This window comes from Oncorhynchus masou, chromosome 3 (assembly GCF_036934945.1).
Source record: "Oncorhynchus masou masou isolate Uvic2021 chromosome 3, UVic_Omas_1.1, whole genome shotgun sequence".
In the NCBI taxonomy this organism is placed as follows: domain Eukaryota; kingdom Metazoa; phylum Chordata; class Actinopteri; order Salmoniformes; family Salmonidae; genus Oncorhynchus; species Oncorhynchus masou.
The window spans coordinates 1,346,701-1,352,504 of record NC_088214.1 but is presented as its reverse complement, the minus strand read 5'-3'; positions in this window follow the sequence as shown (position 1 = coordinate 1,352,504).

Genomic DNA, 5,804 nt, shown 5'->3' with positions numbered 1-5,804 from the left:
GGGGTAGAGTGGTGGGTCAGGGGTCAGAGTTTATATGGTGGTGGGTCAGGGGTCTAGTTTATATGGTAGTGGGTCAGGGGTCTAGTTTATGGTGGTGGGTCAGGGGTCTAGTTTATATGGTAGTGGGTCAGGAGAGTCAGGGGGTCAGGTGGTGGGTCAGGGGTAGTTTATATGGTGGTGGGTCAGGAGTAGAGTCAGGGTCTAGTTTATATGGTGGTGGGTCAGGGGTCTAGTTTATATGGTGGTGGGTCAGGAGTAGAGTCAGGGGTCTAGTTTATATGGTGGTGGGTCAGGGGTCTAGTTTATATGGTGGTGGGTCAGGGGAGTCAGGGGTCTAGTTTATATGGTGGTGGGTCAGGGGTAGAGTCAGGGGTCTAGTTTATATGGTGGTGGGTCAGGGGTCTAGTTTATATGGTGGTGGGTCAGGGGTAGAGTCAGGGGTCTAGTTTATATGGTAGTGGGTCAGGGGTAGAGTCAGGGGTCTAGTTTATATGGTGGTGGGTCAGGAGTAGAGTCAGGGGTCTAGTTTATATGGTGGTGGGTCAGGGGTCTCAGTTTATATGGTGGTGGGTCAGGGGTCTAGTTTATAGTCAGGGGTCTAGTTTATATGGTGGTGGGTCAGGGGTCTAGAGTCAGGGGTGTAGTTTATATGGTGGTGGGTCAGGGGTCTAGTTTATATGGTGGTGGGTCAGGAGTAGAGTCAGGGGTCTAGTTTATATGGTGGTGGGTCAGGGGTCTAGTTTATATGGTGGTGGGGTCAGGGGTCTAGTTTATATGGTGGTGGGTCAGGGGTAGTTTATATGGTAGTGGGTCAGGGTCAGGGTAGTTTATATGGTGGTGGGTCAGGGGTAGAGTCAGGGGTCTAGTTTATATGGTAGTGAGTCAGGGGTAGAGTCAGGGGTCTAGTTTATATGGTGGTGGGTCAGGGTCTAGTTTATATGGTGGTGGGTCAGGGGTCTAGTTTATATGGTGGTGGGTCAGGGGTAGAGTCAGGGGTCTAGTTTATATGGTGGTGGGTCAGGGGTCTAGTTTATATGGTGGTGGGTCAGGTGGAGTCAGGGGTCTAGTTTATATGGTAGTGGGTCAGGGGTCTAGTTTATATGGTGGTGGGTCAGGGTCTAGTTTATATGGTGGTGGGTCAGGGGTCTAGTTTATATGGTGGTGGTCAGGGGTCTAGTTTATATGGTGGTGGGTCAGGGGTAGAGTCAGGGGTCTAGTTTATATGGTGGTGGGTCAGGGGTCTAGTTTATATGGTGGTGGTCAGGGGTCTAGTTTATATGGTGGTGGGTCAGGGGTAGAGTCAGGGGTCTAGTTTATATGGTAGTGGGTCAGGGGTCTAGTTTATATGGTGGTGGTCAGGGGTCTAGTTTATATGGTGGTGGGGGGTCAGGAGTAGAGTCAGGGGTCTAGTTTATATGGTAGTGAGTCAGGGGTCTAGTTTATATGGTGGTGGGTCAGGGGTAGAGTCAGGGTCTAGTTTATATGGTGGTCAGGGGTCAGTTTATATGGTGGTGGGTCAGGGGTAGAGTCAGGGGTCTAGTTTATATGGTGGTGGGTCAGGGGTCTCTAGTTTATATGGTGGTGGGTCAGGGGTCTAGTTTATATGGTGGTGGGTCAGGGGTCTAGTTTATATGGTGGTGGGTCAGGGGTAGAGTCAGGGGTCTAGTTTATATGGTGGTGGGTCAGGGGTCTAGTTTATATGGTGGTGGGTCAGGGGTAGAGTCAGGGGTCTAGTTTATATGGTGGTGGGTCAGGAGTAGAGTCAGGGGTCTAGTTTATATGGTGGTGGGTCAGGGGTCTAGTTTATATGGTGGTGGGTCAGGAGTAGTCAGGGGTCTAGTTTATATGGTGGTGGGTCAGGGTAGAGTCAGGGGTCTAGTTTATATGTTGGTGGGTCAGGGGTAGAGTCAGGGGTCTAGTTTATATGGTGGTGGGTCAGGGGTAGAGTCAGGGATCTAGTTTATATGGTGGTGGGTCAGGGGTAGAGTCAGGGGTCTAGTTTATATGGTAGGTGGGTCAGGGGTAGAGTCAGGGGTCTAGTTTATATGGTGGTGGGTCAGGGGTCTAGTTTATATGGTAGTGGGTCAGGGTAGAGTCAGGGGTGTAGTTTATATGGTAGTGGGTCAGGGTAGTCTAGTTTATATGGTGGTGGGTCAGGGTCTAGTTTATATGGTAGTGGGTCAGGAGTAGAGTCAGGGGTCTAGTTTATATGGTGGTGGGTCAGGGGTAGAGTCAGGGGTCTAGTTTATATGGTAGTGAGTCAGGAGTCTAGTTTATATGGTGGTGGGTCAGGAGTAGAGTCAGGGGTCTAGTTTATATGGTGGTGGGTCAGGGGTAGAGTCAGGGGTCTAGTTTATATGGTGGTGGGTCAGGGGTAGAGTCAGGGGTCTAGTTTATATGGTAGTGGGTCAGGGTCAGGGGTCTAGTTTATATGGTGGTGGGTCAGGAGTAGAGTCAGGGGTCTAGTTTATATGGTGGTGGGTCAGGGTCTAGTTTATATGGTAGTGGGTCAGGGGTAGAGTCAGGGGTCTAGTTTATATGGTGGTGGGTCAGGGGTCAGGGGTCTAGTTTATATGGTGGTGGGTCAGGAGTAGAGTCAGGGGTCTAGTTTATATGGTGGTGGGTCAGGGGTAGAGTCAGGGGTCTAGTTTATATGGTGGTGGGTCAGGGGTCTAGTTTATATGGTGGTGGGTCAGGGTAGAGTCAGGGGTCTAGTTTATATGGTGGTGGGTCAGGGGTCTAGTTTATATGGTGGTGGGTCAGGGGTCTAGTTTATATGGTGGTGGGTCAGGGGTAGAGTCAGGGTCTAGTTTATATGGTGGTGAGTCAGGGTCTAGTTTATATGGTGGTGGGTCAGGGGTAGAGTAGAGTCAGGGGTCTAGTTTATATGGTAGTGGGTCAGGAGTAGAGTCAGGGGTCTAGTTTATATGGTGGTGGGTCAGGGGTCTAGTTTATATGGTGGTGGGTCAGGGGTAGAGTCAGGGGTATAGTTTATATGGTGGTGGGTCAGGGGTCTAGTTTATATGGTAGTGGGTCAGGAGTAGAGTCAGGGGTCTAGTTTATATGGTGGTGGGTCAGGGGTAGAGTCAGGGGTCTAGTTTATATGGTAGTGGGTCAGGGGTAGAGTCAGGGGTCTAGTTTATATGGTGGTGGGTCAGGGGTCTAGTTTATATGGTAGTGGGTCAGGAGTAGAGTCAGGGGTGTAGTTTATATGGTAGTGGGTCAGGGGTCTAGTTTATATGGTGGTGGGTCAGGGGTCTAGTTTATATGGTAGTGGGTCAGGAGTAGAGTCAGGGGTCTAGTTTATATGGTGGTGGGTCAGGGGTAGAGTCAGGGGTCTAGTTTATATGGTAGTGAGTCAGGAGTCTAGTTTATATGGTGGTGGGTCAGGAGTAGAGTCAGGGGTCTAGTTTATATGGTGGTGGGTCAGGGGTAGAGTCAGGGGTCTAGTTTATATGGTGGTGGGTCAGGGGTAGAGTCAGGGGTCTAGTTTATATGGTAGTGGGTCAGGAGTAGAGTCAGGGGTCTAGTTTATATGGTGGTGGGTCAGGAGTAGAGTCAGGGGTCTAGTTTATATGGTGGTGGGTCAGGGGTCTAGTTTATATGGTAGTGGGTCAGGGGTAGAGTCAGGGGTCTAGTTTATATGGTGGTGGGTCAGGGGTAGAGTCAGGGGTCTAGTTTATATGGTGGTGGGTCAGGAGTAGAGTCAGGGGTCTAGTTTATATGGTGGTGGGTCAGGGGTAGAGTCAGGGGTCTAGTTTATATGGTGGTGGGTCAGGGGTCTAGTTTATATGGTGGTGGGTCAGGGGTAGAGTCAGGGGTCTAGTTTATATGGTGGTGGGTCAGGGGTCTAGTTTATATGGTGGTGGGTCAGGGGTCTAGTTTATATGGTGGTGGGTCAGGGGTAGAGTCAGGGGTCTAGTTTATATGGTAGTGAGTCAGGGGTCTAGTTTATATGGTGGTGGGTCAGGAGTAGAGTCATATGGGGGGTCTAGTTTATATGGTAGTGGGTCAGGGGTAGAGTCAGGGTCTAGTTTATATGGTGGTGGGTCAGGGGTCTAGTTTATATGGTGGTGGGTCAGGGGTAGAGTCAGGGGTATAGTTTATATGGTGGTGGGTCAGGGGTCTAGTTTATATGGTAGTGGGTCAGGAGTAGAGTCAGGGGTCTAGTTTATATGGTGGTGGGTCAGGGGTAGAGTCAGGGGTCTAGTTTATATGCTGGTGGGTCAGGGGTCTAGTTTATATGGTAGTGGGTCAGGGGTCTAGTTTATGTGGGTCAGGGGTCTAGTTTATATGGTAGTGGGTCAGGAGTAGAGTCAGGGGTCTAGTTTATATGGTGGTGGGTCAGGAGTAGAGTCAGGGGTCTAGTTTATATGGTGGTGGGTCAGGGGTCTAGTTTATATGGTGGTGGGTCAGGGGTCTAGTTTATATGGTGGTGGGTCAGGAGTAGAGTCAGGGGTCTAGTTTATATGGTGGTGGGTCAGGGGTGTAGTTTATATGGTGGTGGGTCAGGAGTAGAGTCAGGGGTCTAGTTTATATGGTAGTGGGTCAGGGGTAGAGTCAGGGGTCTAGTTTATATGGTGGTGAGTCAGGAGTAGAGTCAGGGGTCTAGTTTATATGGTGGTGGGTCAGGGGTCTAGTTTATATGGTGGTGGGTCAGGGGTAGAGTCAGGGGTGTAGTTTATATGGTGGTGGGTCAGGGGTCTAGTTTATATGGTGGTGGGTCAGGGGTCTAGTTTATATGGTGGTGGGTCAGGGGTAGAGTCAGGGGTCTAGTTTATATGGTGGTGGGTCAGGGGTAGAGTCAGGGGTGTAGTTTATATGGTGGTGGGTCAGGGGTCTAGTTTATATGGTGGTGGGTCAGGAGTAGAGTCAGGGGTCTAGTTTATATGGTAGTGGGTCAGGGGTGTAGTTTATATGGTGGTGGGTCAGGGGTCTAGTTTATATGGTGGTGGGTCAGGGGTAGAGTCAGGGGTCTAGTTTATATGGTGGTGGGTCAGGGGTAGAGTCAGGGGTCTAGTTTATATGGTGGTGGGTCAGGGGTAGAGTCAGGGGTCTAGTTTATATGGTGGTGGGTCAGGGGTCTAGTTTATATGGTAGTGGGTCAGGGGTCTAGTTTATGTGGGTCAGGGGTCTAGTTTATATGGTAGTGGGTCAGGAGTAGAGTCAGGGGTCTAGTTTATATGGTGGTGGGTCAGGGGTCTAGTTTATATGGTGGTGGGTCAGGAGTAGAGTCAGGGGTCTAGTTTATATGGTGGTGGGTCAGGGGTCTAGTTTATATGGTGGTGGGTCAGGGGTCTAGTTTATATGGTGGTGGGTCAGGGAGTAGAGTCAGGGGTCTAGTTTATATGGTGGTGGGTCAGGGGTGTAGTTTATATGGTGGTGGGTCAGGAGTAGAGTCAGGGGTCTAGTTTATATGGTAGTGGGTCAGGGGTAGAGTCAGGGGTCTAGTTTATATGGTGGTGAGTCAGGAGTAGAGTCAGGGGTCTAGTTTATATGGTGGTGGGTCAGGGGTCTAGTTTATATGGTGGTGGGTCAGGGGTAGAGTCAGGGGTCTAGTTTATATGGTGGTGGGTCAGGGGTAGAGTCAGGGGTGTAGTTTATATGGTGGTGGGTCAGGGGTCTAGTTTATATGGTGGTGGGTCAGGAGTAGAGTCAGGGGTCTAGTTTATATGGTGGTGGGTCAGGGGTCTAGTTTATATGGTGGTGGGTCAGGGGTCTAGTTTATATGGTGGTGGGTCAGGGGTAGAGTCAGGGGTGTAGTTTATATGGTGGTGGGTCAGGAGTAGAGTCAGGGGTCTAGT